The sequence below is a fragment of the Epargyreus clarus genome, unplaced genomic scaffold (genome assembly GCF_041222505.1).
Source record: "Epargyreus clarus isolate Ecla_fem2 unplaced genomic scaffold, WU_Ecla_fem_2.2 ptg000026l, whole genome shotgun sequence".
Taxonomy (NCBI): domain Eukaryota; kingdom Metazoa; phylum Arthropoda; class Insecta; order Lepidoptera; family Hesperiidae; genus Epargyreus; species Epargyreus clarus.
Window position 1 is genome coordinate 6357101 of NW_027332233.1, and position 24272 is coordinate 6381372.

The 24272-nt window shown below is 35.4% G+C and overlaps 1 protein-coding gene across 1 annotated transcript in view; it reads left to right on the forward strand.

The window, feature by feature from the left end:
* EcR (ecdysone receptor) overlaps positions 1–24272 on the forward strand; it is a 346125-nt gene that overhangs the window by 23431 nt on the left and 298422 nt on the right. Inside the window, exon 2 of the mRNA XM_073088156.1 lies at positions 14158–14216. The gene's annotated coding sequence lies outside the window, so the exon portion shown is untranslated. The remainder of the gene's footprint in view (positions 1–14157; positions 14217–24272) is intronic.

The window sequence follows — 24272 nt, forward strand, 5'->3', positions numbered from 1 at the left end:
AAAACTTATTTTGCTAATATTATATCTTATTCAATTGCTTACTGATTTTATATGTTACTCTTCTTTAAAAACGTTCATAAAAGATTGTTAATCATATTATGGCGCCAATGTTCATATTTTTCACAGTGTTTATAAATGATCAAACCTATAACTTAATTTATGCAAAAATGTAAACAAATTAGTTAATGACGTTTTAATGTTTTATATATTGCTAATTATTTTTATTGTAATAATTACTTTCATATGGGATTTGAACTTACTGTATTTTAAATTAATAAAAGCACTCTTGATTCATATTTTGGTTACCGTTACGCCTCAACTTTTCGTGTTACACTTGATTTTACTCCTCATAAAATTTCCGTACCGGGCTTTATAACTCAAATCGTTTATTAAGGAGTAAACTTCAAAAACTCAAAGGTAGTTGAAGTCTACCAATGCGCACTTGGCTAGCGCGGTGGACTATGGCCTAATTCTTCTCATTATGAGAATAGACCCGTGCCCAGCAGTCGGAGAATAATGGGTTGTTGATGAAGTAAAGATAGGGACGATATAATACCTAAGTAATATTTTATTTTATTATACACTTTAAAGATCTACACTTTTACTATCAGCTAAGGAAAGGAAAACGAGAGTCTAGAAAGTGTACCATCACTTTCTATTTCAGTGAAGTCGTTCCAGACTAAATCCTTGCGGGTCCGAGCTTATCTTGGTAATTTGCAGCGAGCGACCAATTTGTAGGTGAATGTAAGCTTATATAAACCTTATATATAAGTCGGTGTTCAGGAAGATGATGTAACACCACCGGCAATAAGCGATGGAACAAATGTTAGAATTTTGGTCAATAAAATTTAATTTGTTCAATCTTACTCAATTTGAAGGTGGCAATGGTTAGAATGATTTGATAAGACATGATTCTATGATTCAACTAGTACTTTTCAATTGTGTAATTTTTACTCTTGAGCAGCGCATTTGCAATCGGATCTATTCTTTTTGGAATTTATATCTATTGTAGTGACGAACACTTGACTTAAGACCTTCGGTAAATTCCCCCTAAAGCAAATACTAACGAGGCTGTCCAACTTAATCTTCCGGTGTATCTCATATACAGTCAAAAAAAAGTTCACGATAAGAATAAGAATAATAAGATCTGAGATATTTAAGGGCAAAAACAATTTCACATTAAATGGAATACAAGTTTGTTTCCGCTGTCACAAAAAAAATATCGCTGTTCGCGCATCGCCGGCGGTGTGACCAGTACCCAAAACCCTCAGCTTCAGCGCAACTTGCACAGGATTATTTTAATGAATATCCTGTCTTTGTTCCTCGCTCCGAAGGGTTGTTTGAATAAGAAAGTAGAACTTTCCTTGCGCCATTGTTATTTTCCTACGTAATTGAATTGGATGAATGTGCTTACCAATCCCTTGATGTTGAATTCAATATTCCTAGTTTAATTCAGGTTGGATAAATAGACGATGTTAGTCCGACCTTCTTGCAAGGTTACTTTGTGTTATTGAAGCGTTATTCTGAGATACATTTTCATTCTTATTTACATTATTATACTCAGTAGATATCTTCTCTTTGTTATTTGTTAATTATTTATTAAGAAGAATTTTATTATAGTAATGTATGAATGTTCTTTCGTGTTTTAACCAAAAATTGCTATATTTTCTGTATAAATTAACGTAAAAACATCATAAAATTTACACAAATATTATTTCAGAATAAAAGTTCCTCGAAATTGTTTCCGCTCTTTAAAGCTTATTCCATGCAAATATATAAACAACAATGCAATGCTATGGATTAAATTAGTAAAATCCTCAATATAAACTCATTGATGGTCATGACTATTCAGAATAAGATGAAAGAAATTTGAGATCAATACGTATAGAGCACGCAAAGACATACAGAGTGTTTTTCTTCGTCCATTAAAGCTACTCATTGTCTACTTAGAATAAGCAAAAATAAACATGTTGAAAATTTTAAAATGTAGATCTTAGAGACTTTTTAGTTATTTATGTTTACAAACATTGTTATCATTCAGGCAAACAAAAAGTATTCGTTTAAATCAATTCACCGTGTAGGGTAGAGCCATCATTACGTAAGGCATTCTCGCTGACCACTGCCATTTAAGCCTTTGTCCTCGATTGCCGTTCGATAATCTCCCTGGAGGCTGGAGGCTTTGTCCTATCGCCGGAGAATGGTCTAATGAGATGAGATAAGCGAATTCCGGATGATTTCCCTGGCGGGGACGCAGATCATTTAGGATGAAGGCTTCGTCAAGGGCGCTCGGGAAGATCATTGCGACTTCGAGATGTAAACGTCTGTATTTTTTTTTGTTTTGGATTTTTTTAGACTAAGATTGCCCTGCCCTACTATATTCCGTCATCGTTAAAGCAAGTGATAATGATTTTCTATGTATGTCTATGTATGTATGTCTTATTATTTGGCACGCCCTGCAAATCAAACAACTAGACAGATTTTAAAATTTAGGGGTTTAATTAGACTACGGTAAATTGTGAGCCTGAGATTTTTAAGCAGTTGGGTTTTTTGTTTTTATAATATTTTTTTGTCCTAAAATTGTAAAAAAACTTCGATAATATAGAGGGGCTTGGATTTGTTAATGCCTGAAATTTTAACCTAGATTACTAAAGGTTCTAAATTTGTACCTATTAGCTATGATCACCTAGGATTATATGTCTTAGATATTTTTTACTTGTAGAAAAATTCCAAATTCTTGAGAGAGCAATGCTGCAATATTTTCTGTTTAAACACGTTAAACATTTTGACCAAGCCTGCTTGTAAATTAGTTGGTATCGCTCGTTTTGACCTCGTTCTCTTTACGAATTTAAATTTTTAAAGTTGAATTACTGCGTTTTCGTGTTTGTATATGTATTTGCACTAAACACGAATTTCTGGTTGCAAAATAATTAAACGACATACTCGTAATTTTGTAACAAATCATTTATTCCTTATTTAATAGTGTATTCGTAATTTTTTTGAAATAATTATATTGACTACAAGTACAAAGTTTATAGTTGCTTTTCTTCAGAATATAATAAGTATATCTGTTTTTAATTTCGTAAGAATTACATAATTTTGTTTATTATTCTTTGTTTTTTTTTTATTTTAAAATAATAATAAATCATTCAACCATAAAATAGGTACAAAATCTTAATTCTGTTCATATAGGACACCCATTTTGGAAAATCCTTCGACAGAGAAAATTTACCTGTAAACAGTTAAAGAATGCATATTATAAATATATAATACTTACGTGTTTTGCTCGTATGGAAGGTATGATTGATATCTTTAATATTGTGGTGCTGTGAAAATTGTGAAGCGTCAAAGTAATTTATTCACTTTTATAGTCAAATGCATGAACAATTATGGTGTGGAATTTAATATTGCGTTTGACGTAAATTCCCTCAGCAAGTGGGCGTCAACGAAATCTGATATTTATAACTTTTATGAAAATACGGATGGAATTTGTAATAATGTTAATTTATCATTCCGACTACAAACATAGATTAGTAAAGATTACTCACTCCTAACAAGAAAAAGTAACCAGTTTTGACAATTGAAATAGTTGCGTAATTAAGTCTTGCCACGTCTCCGTGCTAAAATGTCCCTAAAATATTTGAAATAATTATTTATTTATTATGTAAATTACGCAGTATTAGTTATTTATTCGTAATTTTTTTCTAAAAATGTTTTTATTTGTCAAGAATTCAAAAAAAGAACTTACTAATAAGCCGTTTGTGGCTTCATTCAATTACAAGGCGGCGAAGTATCTTTACTAATCTATGACTACAAAGTGCAAAAATCTCCCTTTGACATAAGTGTGAAACAGCACTAATTTGATAATTACAAAATTATTCGCTAAATGAGTTTACTATGAAATATTAATGATTTAATTTGTTAGTATGTTTGCATGGGCTAATCTAGGATTTGGCTGAGTTGGTTTTGACTAACCTTTTACGCGAATATTAATATTTGGTATTTTCATGTAACCTCGTACATAATTTACAAATACCGCCAATAAACATTGCCCTTGTGTTATTATCCTATTTCAATTCTTGTTAAAGTCTTAATTATAACTAGGATAGATGCTAAAATAAAATACACCGTTAATGTACGAATGATGCAAAAAAAAAATAAACAGACAAAAATTATAAACTGCACGTTGAATCTACATCGAATCTTGCTCATCTGCTTGGAGCCGCAAAATTACCGTCGAACAAAACGTTTATTTACGCAAGTCTTTGCCTTTCAGCGAATGTCAGACTGAAATCGAATAACATCAAAGAGACGTTTATGTATCGCGTTTCGAAATAAAACACGCGCCATCGCCGACGCTGTAGATCACATCGCACGTCCGGTACAGACGCCGGCATGACATCGTGAACTTGAGTACACTGTACACTTGCACATTGAAACATTGTGAACTTGGTATTTAGGGTTAAGTCCTATGTGTAGGAGGTAAATAGTCACCGATTTAATATGACATCGTGAACTTGAGTACACTGTACACACGCCAATACTGCAACTTTGTGAACTAAATATTTAGGGTTAAGTCCTGTGTGCAGGAGGTAAATAGTCACCGATTTAATAAAACATCGTGAACTTGAGTACACTGTACACTCGCCAATACTGCAACTTTGTGAACTAAATATTTAGGGTTAAGGTCTGTGTGCAGGAGGTAAATAGTCACCGATTTAATATGACATCGTAAACTTGAGTATACTCATCAATACTGTAAGATTTTAAAATGGAAATTAGGGGCAAATCCTTTGCATACCATCTACATAGGATAGATGTGTCACAATGATGATAGTTAATTATAAGTGTTATCATACTAATTGTAAAAATAATTTGGACTTTCCCTTGTTAAATCATACAATGACTTGGTATTTTTATATAAGATATGTATCTGAGGAAAGATTTTCGAAATTATACTTAACTATTGGATAAGTGTTATGAAATAATAACTCAAACTATTTTACGAGTTCAGTGTTATTGATTGTAAGAGCTCAATAACTTTGAGTTTAACTTATTTAAGCGCTATAACTTGGACGTAATGTATCCAGTTCACCCACTACCCCAGAATCCTTTGGATTTTTGCCAACAGGCAATAAAGTAAGGTCGTGCAACGCGTCTGTATGTTGCCAGTCACTGCTGAGAACTTAAATTAATCTGTAGAACATACATTTCATACTTTTCTTATATAATATAGGAGTAGCAGACGAGCATGCAGTCCATAAGTCTGTAATCAACCCCAGATAGGGTTAGATATCCCTACCTGAGGTCGGCCACAATGCGCCGCTACCCCTGAGGACTAAGCTGGCATGCCTCGGCAAAGTATGTCTCCCTTACCACACCTTTCAAACCAGAACATAGCAGCGCTTAACACTTCAGTTATAAGGCAGAAATAGGTGTGGCGGTGGTTCTACCACCTTCAAAGATTCAAGATATATATGACAAGCAGTGACTACTTACCATCAGATAGACCGCATACCTGGTTTCTTCGCTATGTATGCTCGAAGTTTGTTTCAACAATTCTCCACTTAACATAGGAATGTATAATAAATTGTGTATAGTTGTACATCTACCAAAACGACAAAGTATTGCAATGTGTGCATTCAATGTGATGTCTAGATGTACTAAATTTTTCAACGTTGCATGATAACATCTCTCTGGCTTTCAAAAGCACTTGTAAGGAATAAAAACACGATATTTTGTTTATATGCACGCACTTAACTTATATGTTAAACGCCTACTGTATGCATTTTATATGATGAAAGAATTGAAAATTCATGTACAAAAGTACATATCGATATATTTTTTATTATTCGTATTAGTTATTATAGAATCGATTGAAATAAATGCATTGTGCAAATTTTACCTGTCTACCTATCACGGTTTAATAGACAAAGCTAAAAACGTCGATAAATAGCAGTTTTCTGTATGGCGACCCCCACTTATTTTCAACCCTTTTAATTTTTATTATTTCTTGATATAGCGACCACCGTTCTACGCAGTACATACTCTGTAAAAAAATTAAGTGTCTATCTATTACGGTTCAGGAGATAGAGCTCCGTGACAGACGAACAGACAGAGGGGGCTTAGTAATAGGCTTCCGTTTTTACCCTTTGGGCACAGAACCCTAAAAATTACCATAAACATGTTGATAGTAAACGGTTGTTAAGTTATTTTAACGTAACGTTTGATAAAGTTAACCATCTAAATTATCTATTAAACTTAAAAGCTCGCTGCCCATAAATACGAGTAACATGCAGTAAATACCAATTTAGACCGGATACGAGATAATAACCGGATATCCGCTTCGCGTGTAATTAGGGCGGCCTAGGTGACATTTGCAGGGAAGATATATGTACCTACATCATATTTAGACTACTAAGTTTATGCCTAATAACTTTGATCCAAAACTTGAAATATAATAGTAATATTTTGACATGTAAGGACTGTTAAAAATGTGTGTTGTCAAAAAACATATTTTTCATATTTCACGTCCTTAATTTTTTTTATCTTCAGTTAATAATTATTTTTTGTCTTTAATTTTATAATGACAATAACTAAAACCAAAGTAACAGTTTTTTTAATTATTCAATTTTTCAAGTGACGATTTTAAGTAAAGCTCTCACTTAATCACATTTTTTCTATAGGACATATTTTGTATATACACAATACTTTATTACTTCTCTTCTTCGTCGTTCTCTTCATTTCTGAAGGTCGCGCTCATTTTGGTAAGCCTCTGTGGATGATCTGACAAGCTGCTTCCATGGTACCCGATCTTCAGCTTGTCTGAGAGCGGTTGTCACTGGAAGTCCCGTAATTTAATTTGTGGAGTCAGACCACCGGCTAGGTGATCACCCTCTTTTCCCGTATATTTTGCCCACCACAACCAGCTGGACACAAGGCCACAAGGTTGTCTGGATCCCTTCGTGCTATGTGGCCAACTTTATTATGATTAGTAATAAAGTCTCCGCATTGATCGACATTGATCCACACCGGTTCAACGTAATTAGTTCTCGGTTCGATCTCCGACCAGACAGATATCTAAATGTTAAATCTACATTTCAACTCTGTTTTTGTGTTAATATATGTACCTATTACACTAATTATATGAGAAATGATGTGGGGCTATGAGTATAGAGAGATATTTGTTTATTATATTGTAGCATAATTGTATTGTATGGTGGAGTATGGTCTTGGCCCCTATTGCGTGGTGATTTTCCATTCCCTGGCAACGCAAAAATCAGCCAGCCAGATATAACACAAATTAAAGTTATTTCGTTAAAACCACCGCTCCGAGGGGATTCCATCGTACCTACTCTTAACTCGTAGTAATTATCATTAGCGAAACCTGTTTACGACCCATTTTATTAAAAATAAAAACAAATAAACGAACCACATCTGATAAGAAAGCTGAATAGTGGAGGCTCAATGCCTGATATATGCAAGATAAAGGTTACACATATTATGGTCCCTCATCATATGAATTTTCAGCCTTATAGCCTTTGTAATAAAAGCTAGGGCACAGGTCTGGTTGTATAGGGTACTGGAGCAAAAAATACTTTTTTAACTAGAATATGCACTTGGTAACCTAGCGACGATGCAATTTGTAAGGGTCAGTAGCTGGAAATTTATATATTGGTGGGAATCTGATGATAGGCAGGATACATTAATAAAAAACGTCCCCTTATACTTGTTTCGCCGACTTCGCAAAAAGGGGAGGTAATTTGGTTATTGTTCGGATGTATTTTTTTCACTAGCAGATATGATGTATTAGTTTAAAAAAAATGACGATTACTATTCTTATAATTCCACTCTACGATTATTTGTAATGTTGCCCTGGGGCCTAGACTACGGTCGTTTGTCCACAGCGTCACCGGACCGATACCGAGAACGAGATTATTTTGATAATATGTCGTGACGGCGATATTTAGTCCATCGCGACTGATATCGGCGGTTTATTTTGTTCCTGATGTCACGCGTGTGACGGCAATTTATGAACAAGTTCCAATGTGTTTTATATTGCCGGCACGGTCAAAATCTCGGTGCCGATCTAGCGGTCACGCTGATTTACTCGATATATCGGCAGCGGGGATGACGGATGATCGGGTGACGGACGCGCGGTGGACAAACAGCGTAAGACGACTATTAAAACACCCAGACCTAGAGCAGACATCAAAATGTTCATACCCTACCCATTTTCATACCCCACCGTAACGCTGAACTACTTCACACTAGAAATAGGTGTGATAGAGGTACCGCCCACTACCTATCATATCTATGTCTCTATATCCAAAATGGATATGAGCAAAGTTAAGTTTAACTTTCACCCCTATACCGAAATGGATATAAATTGCAAAGTTTTTCAATCCACTAATGTTTGTACGGATCCAATTCCTGAACAAATTAGCCCCGAGTGCTTCACGTTGCAAATGTGAGAGCTTTTGTTCATAATTAGTTAGAGGTACTCAAATTAATAGAGTATATTATGATTTATTAAACTGGCTGATATATATGAGGCGGCCATCTTAGTTCTTAAGAGTGGTACATACACACACATTTGTAATCGACATTAGGTAGAACCCATGTTTTATATATGGAGTTGATTATAGATGGGTGACGATGGTGATGATAGGTAGTTAATTGTATCAGGCGTTACTTTACGGAAATTCATGCTATTAAGTTAGGATTAAAATAACTTCGCAACAATCCGCTACTAATATGTATGATGGTATATATTTTAAACCATAGTCAACTGACCCTGATGATGGTTCGTTTTGGAGCGAAACACGTGTTAGTGATGGTATGTATGGTGGTGAATATTTTTTATTTTTTGTATCTGCACGCATCCTATGTGGGAGGGAGGGTGGTACCTACTGCATGGTTTAAAAAAAAATAACAAAAAAATAAAACCGACTTCCACGTCACTACAAAGTAGAAAATAAATCAAATATATGTTGGTTTAGTACATAGTCCTGAAATCGGAAATAAAAAAAATATACGTGTCGAATAGATAACCTCTCTTCCTTTGGGAAGTCGGTTAAAAATATATATTACTAGTATCGATTAAAATAATCGACTTTTTGATCCAAAGGATCGATTCTCCGATTAATGGATCTTAGATCGCCATCCCTAGTTTCCGTGGGATTTCCGGTATAAAAACTATCCTATGTCCTTTCTCGGGTCTCAGACTATCTTTGTACAAAATTTCATTAAAATCGGTTCAATGGTTTAGGCGTGAAGAAGAGACAACCAGACAGACAGACAGACAGACAGACAGAGTCACTTTCGGATTTATAATATTAGTAAGGATCACACGTATCAGTAGCGGATTGTTGCGAAGTAGTTTTAATCCTAACTTGATAATGATGTCGATGGTTGACTATGGGTGACGATGACAACTTATTATCGGGTGATGCCTATTGCCGCCCATGGATATTTGTAATTAATCTCTAATTCTCTTGTAAGATCAGAGTCGTACCTGCTATCCAAAAGCACTAAGTTGGAACGCCTCGGAGCGGCATTAATAATATACATTCCTTAAAAAATCAACTGTTTATAATTATATTACGGTTCATTAGATAGAGTCCTATGACAAACGGAGTGACAGCGAATACTTAGTAACAAGATCCCACGAACCCGTTACGTACGGAACCCTACAAATCATGCTGTAATAAAAACACGTGTTAATCGCTATTTATAACTCCATCCTTTCTGTTCCCTTTCTTCCTGTATCGGGCCCGGTTCGGACTTGACCTTGATCCACATTTTACACGTGTACAAAATTTGGTGACTCGAGAACATTTTGCTGCTAACTTTTAAAATAACAATTATGTTAAGTTAATTTAATCTTCCGCATTCTTTTCCTGTTTGGAAGTTTTTTATGTTTTGGAGATGATGTAATAAACAAGTAACTCTGGGATATTCAGAAGCTCCAGTTCTTAAAATAATTATTTAATAAGTATTAAGTAATTCGGTTTCTTTTAAGAAATGAGGGTTAATTTATTTTATTTTAATAGGCGTCCTACAGTGGTGGTGCCGATGTTTCTGTGGTGTGCCACAGAAACGTCGGGAGACAACCAGCCAGATGGACCGATGACATCATGCGAGTGGTGCGAAGAGGCTGGATGAGGACAGCGCGAGATCGGGACTTGTGGAAGTCTAGTGAGAAGACTTACATCCAGCAGTGGGTGACAAAGGGCTGAAGAAGAAGAAGAACTACAGTGGTGTCATAGACTTTGAAACTCAAAACTAGCTTATTATGGAGATTCAAAATGATATTCTATGTGCAATCTAGAATGTAACCGTGTAAATAATACCTTTGTAGTTCGACTCCCGCGGCACCGCTGCATCTATGTCTGCATAATGACAGCAGTGTTAAGCGCTCCTGTGTTCTGGTTTAAAGGGTGTGGTAAGGAAGACATACTTTAGTACATACATATACGAGTACATAGTCCTCAGGAAAGCAGCTGTGGCAGACTTCAGGTAGGAATATCTAATTCTATCTGAGGTTGATTACAGATGTCCATGGGCGGCAGTAGCCACGAGTTACGAGTACCATTACTGGTTATTATGAAAAAAATATAAATTGCCACATTTGACAAATATGACACTATTTACTTAAAACTAATGAGTTTCGGAAAGTGTAAAGGGCTTGAAATGTCCAATTAATATTAAGTTTGTTTCTCATAAATTACAGTTTGGGACTGACTTAACTCACTAATACTTTATTGAGAGTCGGCGGCACGGAGACAATTTACATAATGAAGAGCTTTACTTCTCTCGGAGTATCAAAGTCTTACTGGTAGCCATAAGTAGTCAGTAGTAAGGGATAAACTATGGAGCTTTATGGTTTTAAGGTAGAGTCATTAGCTCTAGTGACTGGGGGTCCGCCCCAGGCCCTCGATCCTGTACCCTTAGAACGAGTTTTCAAATCATCCCACAGTTGTACGTTACGTTTCCTCAATCCATTATTCTGTTCCGTTTGCTTTAGTAGAATGAGTTTTCGAAATACGACGATGAACCTTCTGTCTCCCTCACATGTTCGCAAGAAGAGAGATAAAACATAGAGCGCCATTTTGTCAATTTAGACATTTTATGTTACATTACTGACACTATAGTTCTGATGCAATCCGCCTGGGTCGCTGATTGGACGCGAATTGTACGGGCAAATACGTAAACAAATACCAAAACAGTCATATTTGTCAAAACGTAAAACTCATGGTAAGGGTACTGGGGGCCCCCAGACACACTTGCTACCTACAAAAAAGGACACCGGACTCTTCGCCATATTTGTCGGCGAAGTGTATGACTATGAGACATTTTTAATTTTGTAAAAACAAATCAATTTTTTAGACTGGGGGCCTCCATTCAATTTTCTGCTCCGGGTCTCTGATGACCTTAGTCCGCTACTGGTCATTCGTAGTTTACGATTGTTATGAGTACATCTGATTCTGCCGAAAATCAACAAAGTCAAGCGTTGCTATGATCTTATTTGATAGCGTGAGTGTCTCTTAAGTATCTATCTTAAGACACGTTTCTTAGGTCACGTCAAGTCATGTGTTAAAAGTAATAGAAACCTCCTGGGTCGACTCTGGTAGCACCACCACCACATCCATTTATGCCTAATAACTGCAGAGTTCAGCTGTTCTGGTGTAAAGGATGTGGTAAGGGAGACATACTTTTCCGATGCATTCCAGCTTAGTCCTCAGAGTAGCGGCGCATCTGTAACCGACCTCAAGTTGGAATGTAATTTTATCTGGGTTTCATTACAGATTTCCATGGACGGCAGTAGCCACTAACCATTAGGTGGACAGCTTATTCGTCTGCTACTCCTACATTATATAAAAACTAATTCACGTAATTCATACGTAGCTATGAAGCAACAGGATCTGTACTTTTACGTAAGGCATTCCAATTTAGTCCTCAGGGGTAACAATAGGTTCTATCCCTGAATTTGATATCGAGAAATCCAAAATCAATAATGCTCTTTGCGACGCGCTTTCGAATGTGAAGATGACTATTGTGTGTGCAGATTTTTCAGATTACATGAACGTAATTAACGTACCCGACATCGAGTTTCATTGTTTTCGAATACAGAATTAATTTGTCTTTATTTCATTTGTTTCATTATCGTGATATTATAACGAAGTAGCATCAAGTTTTGAATTTTTATTTTATTTTAAAGAACCTACACCTACTCTTGTAACTACACGAGTAATTTAAGGATTCTTGTATTAAATTCGCAGAACCCTATCTTTTTTTTTCATAAAATCTTCCTTATTTTCTTCCTATTCAAGGTTGAATACAAATATCGATACTTTAACGGTTTTATTGACTTAAGTAAATTCGGTTAGAACCCTTAAGCCTTCGGAGGGACATAGGTTCCCTCTGCGTGTTCTACCGACTTTACAATGGTGAGTGTTCTGAGGAACTGTTTGATCTGGTGCCTACGTCGCCTTTCCTTCATCGCACCACTCGCCGAAGGATGAAGTTCCATCCACATCAACTGGACCCGTGGCGGTCCTCCACGGTTCGGTTTAATAGATCATTTTTGCCGCGTACGTGCAAAATGTGGAATGAACTTCCTCCTGAGGTATTCCCTCAGGACTATGACATGGGGCTCTTCAAGAGGGGTGTAAAAAGAGCTCTCCTTCAAAGCCGGCGATGCATTGGCGACTCCTCTGGTGTTGCAAATGTCCATAGGCGACGGTGACTGCTTTCCATCAGGCAGCCCGTCTGCCTTATCGTTAGGTTACATATAAAAAAAAAAAAAAAAAAAAAAAATCTTAAAACACAATTATTTACGGAGGTAACTTGACCAGATCTTATTTAGGGTTCCGTACCCAAAGGTTACAAACGGAACCCTATTACTAAGCGTCCACTGTCTGACCATCTTACACGGGACTCTATCTCCTGAACCGTAATAGATAGAAACTTGAAATTTTACTTGAAAAGCAGTGATAGCCTAGTGGTTAAGAAACTTGGCCTCTCGATCGAGGGGTCCGAGGTTCAAATCCCAGGCATGCAGCTCTGATTTTTCGAAATTATATGCGTATTAGAAATTAATTATCAATTTTCAAAACGGTGAAGGAAAACATCGTGAGGAAACCTGCATACCTGAGATTTATAAAAAAAAATATCAAAACGTATGTGAAGTCTACCAATACGCACTTGGCCAGCGCGGTAGACTATGGCCTAATCCTTCTCATTCTGAGAGGAGACCCGTGCCCAGCAATGGGACAATAATGGGTTGATGATGATGAAATTTTACACAGTATATAGAACGGTGGTAGCTATAACAAAACATCTAAATGTCGCCATACACGAAACTGCTATTTTTCGACGTTTTTCGCTATCTATTGAACTTTAATAGGTAGACAGTCCAAATTTTCACAATGTATTTACTTATATATCAATGGATGCTATGAAAACAAATGCTAAAATAAAAAAAAATGGATTACCGAACACTCAGTGAGCGAGTCGACTCGCTCTTGACCAATTATATTATGTACCTGACAACGTACCTTGCATGTACCATTAATAAACTTTGTTATTGATCTCCGTTTTTAATTTGATCTTTTTTGTTTTATTAAAGTTATCGGATCTGAACATACCTGATACGATAAAATAAGACGAAAATGATCCGTAATTTTGAGTTGTAGTTTATTCACCTTTACTGACTACCACCCATCGGCTTTTTTGGTAATCCGTATGTATGAACTCATGACCTTAAGATTTTTATAAATGATGGTGTGAGGGACAATTTTTATGGCAAAGAATATTAACATAATATGATTTATATACACTCATACTTATCTGCTACAGGGGGACCATGCAAGCACACACAAAGACAAAATCCAAAAACACGAGCAGAACCTTATGAACTATTTAAATTTATTATTTGACCATGGTTGGAATTGAACCCGGGATCCTCTGTGAAACAGACGGGTTGGTATATTTTATGTAGTATAAATAAGGTATAAAAACTAAGACACATGTTATCCAGAGAAAATTCTATTACACACTTATTACATAACACAGTAAATGGTTAAAAAAATCTTAAAGAAATCATCTCTGAATTATGTTAAATTTAATTTAACGAAAGTGTTTTCTTGTTTACAGATACAGTGTTATTCTGACGATCTCGACCAACGCTTCTGACGGGTTCACTTTGATAAACGGTAAGTAAATTATGCATTCACTTCACTTGCGAATGTACTGACAGCGCCAAGTGTTTGTGAAGCTCTGGTCAGAAACCAAATGTAAATTAAAACGTGGTTTTTGAGAAAACGTATCTCTTACATTGTACGAGTGTGTACTGATTTTTTTGTACTGAGAGAGCAAACATTAATGTTCTGACTCAGTATGTATAATAAAAATGTTTACACTATTTAGCTTACGTTGACGAGTGTAATCTTAGCGTTCAGCAGCCATTTTCCATGATTCGTGTCAAAGAAAACTGTAACAATTATATTGTCGTCGACCCTAGCGAAAAAAATCTAAATCTATGGTCGACCCATTACTATCCCAGCGCTGGGCAGGAATCTTCATTTTACTTCTAGAGTGACATACATGGCTTTAGACATAGATAGAATTACCTTTGAGATTTTTTAAGCGTATAGTTTTGTAAGACATTTTCTTTCGCTTTTTAAAACAGGGTAACCGTGTATAAGTTATATATCGTCGTACTTTCGCTGTTTACAAATAATTAAAATCGATTTTATATTATTTTCTGTTTATGGCTTCTGTAGTATTTTCATAATTACGATGTTTTACTGTACCAAACATTTAAAACCGTATACTACATTCAGTACTGTTACGAAAAATGAGTAACATTGGCTCTCATTTAGCCAAATTAAACGACAAGCAATTACATTAGATTGTCTGAAATGACTTAAACGCACGCACAATACCGCTTACTTTCGGCGTAAGTCAATGACACGCCATTTGAGTGGACTTAATGAAATAATGATTCAGACGCATTTGTCATTATCAATATAATGCGTTTAAAGAAACGCCCGGCTGTCTATTTGCTGATTTCTGTCTATTTTGTTTAAAGATATGGTTTAAGATGTTTTTAGAAGGTCGTAAAAATCTGTTATATTCTACACATAGATAAGTAAAGATTCCTAACTCCTAACAAGAAAATGTTACCAGTTTTGACAATTGAAATTGTCACTGTCATCTATTTTCGTGTTTGAAAAATATTAAAAAAAAAAATAGTTTTTTGATCATTTACGAATGAAACGATATTTCTCCGCACTTTTTCTTCGATTTCCTGTTTTTGCACCACTTAGCTGAGCATGTCAGCGTTGGTCTGCGTAAATTTCACCATGACAGCCATTAAATGGCTGACAGGAATTGTCAGCCGTTTAAGCCATTTAATCGCTTCCTTCAATTACATACAAGGCGGTGAGATATTTATACTCATCTATGATTTTACATAAACTCTTAAATATCCCGTGAAAATCAGATTATCCGTTTCGAAGATTAACGCCCATAAATACGTAATTAATCCTTTAACGGATTTTCGATTTTGGTGATGTGCAAATAGGGTTAGGTAGAAAAGGCAATAAAGGCTTAAATAATGAATTGCGAGTTTTGGGGTCAAGCAAATAAGCGAACCTAGGGTAAAGCTGATATTTCGAGATCATAGATAGACAGTTAGGGGGGAGTTCCAGTATTCATTTTAATATCATATATATTGTACATTTTTGGTTGAAATTAGAACAATGCTTAGAAGAGTCCCGTGCCACCGAGTGGGACATAAAAACATTAAATCAGCATGTATTTCGTACGCCGTCAAGAATTAACCTGACGGATTACTACCGAGTACATTGCACGCTCATCTTTTCGATAAAAAACATAAAAGGTTCACAAGACGGATGGAGTAGTCGCGTTACAAGGGCGGCGAATGTCAGCGGGGCGATCCACCCGCACCGCTGTGTGCACTGACGAAATTGTTGTTGACGGAATGACTGTTTCGTAACGTAACTGTTGCTCAGCCCGATGTGAGCTACGTTGGAGCTGTGAGCTACCAGGTTGATGACGTCATTTTTATGATAGGTATAGGAGTAGCAGACAAGCATGCAGTCCACCGGATGGTAAGTGACTACTGCCGCCCATGAACATCTGTAATCAACCCCATAGGATTAGATATTCCTGCTGTTGTTATGAGGTAGAAATAGGTTTGGCGGTGGTGGTACCGGAGTCGAACCACAAAGGGATCTACCACCTTCAAAATGTATACTTGAAATATAGACTTGAAATATGTTTGGAAGTAATTTTCCAAACTAAGAGATACATTAGAAAAACGAAATATCCGACTACTCTTAAACCTAGCCTATATCACTCCAACAATTTGGACGAGTTATGACTACAGCTCATGTTAAAATCCATCAAGCCGTTTGTGCTGCAGAGCGTGCCAAAGTACTCGTATGTGCCATACATGCATTACGTTCTGGAAAAACATTACCTTCCATAGTCGGATGGGCAGCTGTCGAGAACAGCAGCGATAAGACAGCCCTTATGACGGTAGTACCTGCGTAGTCAAATGAAGGCTCTACAAATGGTGCATATAGAAAACTTTCAATTGTATATATTTTTGAAAACCCTAAATATATTAAGCCAATATTTAAGTAAATAGCTTATATTGCAATGGAAACATCTAGCGTAGAAGGCTGAAAATATACGGTTACCTTTGTGTCACATACAAATGATTTTTTTGTACAAAACATACCAAATCGCTATGTTGTTATAGTATATTTGTAAACTATTTTTCCGAATGGCCTCGCTATTGAAGGGTCTACAGAAATAACGTTACTGTAGGACGATGAATGTCAGCCGGTCGGCCACCCGAATTTTAATTGCTAACTAATCAAACTGTACGTTACTGTATTTATGGGTGATTAATATTTACGTGATCTGTACCCTTACCATGAGTTTTCAAAAAATCCCACAATTTTACGTTACGTTTACTTAATCCATTATTCTGTTCCGTTTGCTTAGTAGACAGAGTAAACGTAACAATAAGTAAGTGCTCAAGTCTTTTTGTCTACCTCACATGTTCGCAAAAAAGAGACAAAACATAAAGCGCCATTTGTCAATTTAGATATTTAATGTTACGTCACTGTCGCTATAGTTCTGATACGATCCGCTAGGGGCGTTGATTGGAAATTGTATGGGCAAATACGTAAACAAATACCAAAACAGTCATATTTGTCAAAACGTAAAGACTCATGGTAAGGGTACTGATGTTAATACACATGGTAGTGGTCTGAAAAAAAGAACTGAGGATTCGTAAGTAGTTGGTCAAAGGACAGTTGCTAAATAGTCAGTATATTCTCTAGAACCTACTTTTTGGATTCTGGGTTTGATTCTCGGTTAGATACAAATTTATATTTTCCATTTACCAAAAAGTAAAGTCTGCTTGTGGTAATCAATTACTATCATTTCAATATGTCGTGGGCCTATCGAGTTAAAACACAAAAAACCCGTTCATATAATTTGCTTAATATATGAGTTTAAAGATCCCGTGATTTAAGGACAGAAATTGCGTCTAATCATTAAAATGTGTTCATTAAAAATTCGCGCTGCAAAACATTATTTATTTACAAAATAATTCCATAAAAATCGAGGCTGACAATCTACTCTCAGTTACCTACATACTCGTAGATGCTACAAGCTACGTACGTATGCTACACACATACATTGCACGATGCTACAAGCTTTTACGTACCGATGCTACACACACATTGCGGTTGACGGCGACATTTTTCACGCGTGCAGCGGAGGGGACCGCGTCAAGGTCATCGGTGACGTCACCCCGCGCGCACAATGACCTCCCGAAAACGAAGCGCCACAGAGTAAATGTTTACAGAGAGTTTTAAAGTTACTTGTTGGAAAATATTGTGTGGAATAAAAATTCGAACTAAATATTAATTTTGTTTGAGGTTTTTGTTTAACACCAAATTATTGTAATCGGTTCCAGTTATCATTTTAAAATGGTTTATAATTATTTTATTTAGAGTAAACAGTAAATTATTGGCTTATATGTTAATAAAAAATGATTTATAAACAAATCAGCAAACCCATTCTCTTTTGAAATCGGTGAAAAAGTTGTGCAAGATCAATAACATGAATCGGTGAATCAAAAAAAAAATGTGAGCCGACACGGGACGCCTGGCAGATGTGAAACATCGACATTATTTTGTAAAAGTAATATGCAGAAAAGAACATATTGTGATAGGAACTAAATATGTCATAATGATAAAATAAAATATTACGATTTTTTTCCAGATAACGATGACTATTTATTGAATTCGATTGCGAATGGCGACGCGTCGCCACACCGTACACACTAATGCATATAGACTGTATATATATACCATCGTCACGGCCACGGCATGCGTCGCCACGCCAGAAATCGGTTTTACGTGCGGCTATAGATGTTTCACATCAAAAATACCTAATATATTTCTTATGTTATTGTAAATAATATTCTTCATATTAAGCTTACGACAAGACAGTACAGCTCTGCGTAAAATCTTACTCTGTGCAAATATTTACTCAAGTGGCAGTAATAGCTGGACCAATTTTGTCGATCCTCAATGACACTTGTCGACATTTGTTGACACTTAATAACTTAAACCTTAGTGGGCTGTCATGTTACAATTGTATCGAGTGTAATATTACTTATGTCAATAGAAGTTGTAGTGCAAAATGGAGGCTGTTTACAGCTTTGCCGACGTCATCTTTAAAATTTGGTTCCAAAATATTTAGGGGATACCAAGATAGCGGATTTGAAATAGATTTTCACTCAGTTCAGACTAGAAAATAATGAATTTAGATCTGTTTTGCTAGCTATGTACTACATCGTCTTTGGCTGTATTGAGATTCGAAGAGATTCGCAGAGATTCGAAGAAAATTATTACCAGTGACATTTTTATTATTAAATACTAACGTATTCTTTCCAGAATGTTGAACTGGATGACACATTTTGACTAAATGTCACATTTTTCTTTTGCATTATTAATTAAGGACTTACTTTAATAGGCAGAACTAGATATTTCAGAACGGTCTACTCTGCATCGTATTTATCCGTAGTATATAACTCTGTTATGTTTGACACTTGTCGAGTTTTGTTGACACACCCGAATGCCTGTCGCTTACAGTCGTCAAGTGCGAAACTGTTCAAATTCACTCTGCCTACATATTTCTTGAAAACAGTAGGCACTAAAAAATGTAAATATGAAAACGTGACTTTTACAACAGCGACATCTTTTATTTTCAAATTCCATCTCTCTTACTTATTTCTTGAAAACAGTTCTAAAAACTTTGTTAATATAGAAACGTGACTTTAAAAACTGCGACATCTATGTATCGCTCCGAAAAAAGTATAAAAAATACTATTCGAACATTAGAAGTACATTAAGGGTTCACAGCGTAAGATTCGTTAATAAATTATACCAAATCTCATACCTTTAAGTGCAAAGATAACGGAGTTGTGATAGGAAAAAATAATCCTGACTATGTTGATAACGACACTGGTACAAAATTATTAAAATCGTGTACTGTCATCGGTTTTTGATAATTCTTCAAAATTTTGAATTAAACTGAACGTTCAAAGTGGATAGAAATCGGGTTTACAGATTCCGTTACGTAGGTACATACATACATGCATACATTCATTCATACATACATACATACAATCCAAGCTAATAAAAACGTGTTAAAAACGTTGAAACGTTTCGTGTATAGTCTGATTCATAATTAGGTGTCCAAAATGTAAACAAAGGTGTTGACCTATCAAGAAAATACGTTTCAAATGGTACTTTCTTATATTTGACGATATTATAGTAATACAACAATAATAAAATAATAATATAAATAAATTAAGATTAATTCACATTTTATAATATTTATATTACCTCAATTTCTTTTCATACTGTAATAATAATAAAAAACAAGGTTTATGGTAGAAAATTAAAATGTGATAATGGTAACACACTCTGAATCTGAAACATCTTGTGCCGTCATTTTTAAGTTTCGTAACTAATATTATTCATTTTCGTGATTGTGATCGAACTTTAATGTTTTGTCGTTTTCACAGCGCGTTTTTAAATTGTGTATAGTTGTTAAAGTTTTAGTTTTTTGTTGAATTTGTTAGTTAAATAAAAAAATATTTTAAACGTCAGCAAGTAGGTATTTCTTACGGTACATATTTATTACGGTACGTATTCTTAAAAGGGTTGTAAGTTAAATTTAAATATAACAATTATTTCACGGTTAATGGAGTTAAAATGTTAAACCCTTGCGTTTTCACTATTTTCTACGTCTACTAATTCCTACATTTTAGTAAAAAGGTTTTTGAATTATAACACGCAATATGTCGTACGTACATATTAGGCGATTAATTAATTTAAGTTTATATCTCAAAAACATTTTAAGACATAACAACTTGCCTAATTTAGCTATAACGTTGACAAATTAAATTGTCGCCGAACTGTTTTATATTCAGCACGTCGGAGTAATTAATGTTGTCATTATTTTAATAAATTAAGGTAATGTCCAAAACGAATTGTCGAATCGATATTTAGGTATATGCTACGAGTTTGATGATATAGTCCACGCCGAACTGCTAGTCCACTCTGAATATAGAAACGAGTCGCGTAGAATAGCAAATTGTAGATATTAGCGGGACGGAGACAGCGCGGGTACCCTCCCGGCACCCGTCCACTGCCCGCTCTCGCCCACGGGTACATAGCTGCGTTAGTATGCCCTTTCGTTGCTACGGAATATTTGCTTGTGTGTGTGCAACAATTTCATAGTGGACTAGCAGTTTGGCGCGGTCTATACTAATCTAAGGATTTCATAATAATAAACGACTTTCGCATTATAAGGACCAGTTAAGTAAAGGTCGGAGTTCTGCCCACGTACATAGTTCACACAATTATATTCTACTTGTGTCTCGTAGTAATAAGCATAGAGCATATTCCATAGAGTCTATTTCCATGCCATCACCTTGATATGGATCGTCGGCAGCTGCGATATAATGTTTAACACTCAGGTGTCAATTTAGTAGTACTTACATTGCATATATATGCATATATCAGTATTGGGATATTTACTATATAAATGTCCACATTATTTAACTGACTTTACATGAACTTGATTATGACTTTTCGCTCTAAACCACGATTAGTGATGGACCATGGTGTTCTGCTTTATGTCCATTATTCACACCACCGTAAACTGGTTCTACACTCTATACTTTATACTTTGAGGTTTGAGTAAACTACATCAATCAGCCTATCATAAATTCTTGTCTGTGAGGATAGCTTTATTGTGACCGCGACTGTACGTGTTATACTGCAGTGGGAGAATAAGTTTGCAGGAATACAGTTATACACATCTCCTGGATTAACTTTAGTCGTCTCCCATGATCTATGACCTATGCGCGAGCTTAGTGCAATAAAATAAATTATAATCTACGTTCCTTCTATATTATATTAAAATTGGATTGGTACTTCTATGCCAATATATCTTTTAAGGTGGTAGAACCCTTAGTGGTTCAACTCCGGCGGTACAACCGCCACGCCTATTTCTGCCTCAAAACAGCGCCGTTGGGCGCTGCTGTGTTCCGGTTTGAAAGGATTGGTAAGGGAGACATACTTTTCCGAGGCGTTCCACCTTAGTCCTCAGGGATAACGCATCTGTGGTCGACCTTAGGTAGGAATATCTTATCCTATCTGGGGTTGATTACAGATGTCCACGAGCGGCAGTAGCCACTTACCATCAGGTGGACTGCATGCTCGTCTGCTACTCCTATATTATAAAAAATGATATTAATTTATGACTGATAAAGTAATTTATTAAAATACTAATCCGTACCTATCATTATATTATCAGACCTTTGTCAATGATAAACTGATTTTCTTTTGATCTTAACAACTTCCCGTGCCTATCTAACAGATATTAAATCCTGCTGGATGTGAAAATAAAATATGAAATCATCCAAACAATGCGTGTTGATTACAAAGGATGGTGTGAATCAAAGTGCGAAAGGAATCAGACGGCATTATGCAAAGCGCAAAGGAACCGCCTGTAAATTGCACTCTGAATACCAATGTGTGTATACGACATACGTGTCTAAGCACACGCACACATGTTACCAGAGGATACATGTTAGAAATGATGTTATTCTGACTGTTACCTTATTTGCGAAGTTAAATAAAATAGAATGAATATTGGGGACTAATAAATTGTCAAATTCAGAATTTGGTTTTCATTATTGTTTGTCTTAAAGCAATTTCTGCTCCTCCTCTACATTTCCTACAAAATTTCTACATTTCTGAAAAAAGTTCCCAGGATTTTATAAAAATAAGCATCATAATTTATTAATTTCATATCAGGATATAAACCTATCATTATTCTATCATCAATTTTTAACGGGTAGCTTGTAAGAATTGCCCGTTTAACTTATTGTATCGTCGAAATAACATCACAAAGCAAATTGCGCTTCTCAAGTCCTCAGGAAACAATAAATATGTGTTGCCCTTGCAAATATGACATTAAACTTTGCACATATCACATCAGTAGACATCTCTACATTTACGATTGAAAAGAACCCCGATACTAAGGAATCGACAATGATATGGAAGTCACGCGCGCAGTCATTTTTATTGCAATTTGTTTACGGCTATAGATTTGCGTTAGTGCGCTATTTTTTGCAAGTCCATTAGTATGCTTAGCCTTAACCGTAAAGCGATTTTGAAACAAATTGCAGGCACACTGTCTGCATTTTTGGATCCGGGTAATATTATTAAAAGTGGCTACTGATAGATTTAAATTATGAAAGTGCTTATTAAAACCGGTGGAGAAAAAATGTTATTTAAACGTAAAATTTATTATTTTACGCAGAGCTTAATTACAAGTTAGCTAGAGAAAAATTTAAGGTAGAAATAATTGAATATTTATTTTATTAATGTAGGAATACTATATCTAATTCGTTCATAAATTCATCCGCCCTTTGAAGTAAGTATATGTAACGTAGATCTTTCCTAAAAAGGGATGTTTATTTCGTAGTTACCACGCTTGACTGACCTTGACTCGATAATGCTACATACATAGATATTTCGACAACTAAGCCAAAACAAACAAGGTGATGGAAACATCTATAAGGAAGAATTGACAATAATTGTAGGTAGGTATTGAAGAGATACGCAGCCTGACACTTTTTCGGAATAACCTTTTAACTTTATAATTAAAGTCATTAAAACCTTACACTTCGACGTAAACAAAAGACATAAAACTTTATTTACGGCAATGTCAATAGCATAAGAATTAACCGCGAAACATTTAAATAGGCCACGGTTTAACTCATTATGTGTCAGCTTGCACAATTTTATTGCCTCCACCAGCTACATATCTTACAGCTTTAGGAAAATTCCACGGTACAGTCAGGCAATAAACTGGCTATTGTTTAAAACTTTAAATCACTTGCATGCATTTGGCATGCATCAAAATTATCGTCAACTTATACTTTACGATTTGCCTCTACATAAATGAAATTAAACATTTAATAAAATCAATATACAGTAAAAAGTGCATATTTTACTTATAAGTTTATTTCATAAAAAGTCGTGAGAACATAGTTTAAAAAATCAGCACGTTATCAAAACTTATATAAATTAATAAATACGTATTCTATTATCATCAAAGCCTCTTTAGAATCCTTGCTTAGAACACTTCCTATGTCGTAGGTATCATCAATACACTAAAACGCCCATATCCAGAACATAAATCTAAATTCATTATATCAGTGTTCTTATTTGGCCTAAATCGATCCAAAAACACATTAATTAATCTAATCATATGATAATAATGTGATACCAGTTAACTCAAAACGGTTTAATTTTAACTTGGCCGGTAATTTCCATCCTCGAATCGCGTTTCTTAAGAGTGATGTCACGCGCATAAGGCGTCAGGCTTATCTGACACTTGTGCAGCGAATATTGATGTGCCATTAATCATGCAGCTTGTTTCAACGAGGCCTGAACGTGGTTTTGGTCACTGAGTTTTGGTGGCAAAGTTGTTTAACAGATGGCGCTGTTTTTTATAAATCACATGTTACGATCGCAAGGACTATGTTTCGTTCGTTTTTTATTTTTTGCCAAAGTCGAAACATAGATGTTTTGTATGCATGTAAAAATTAGTGGTAGGCGAATTACCTGTAA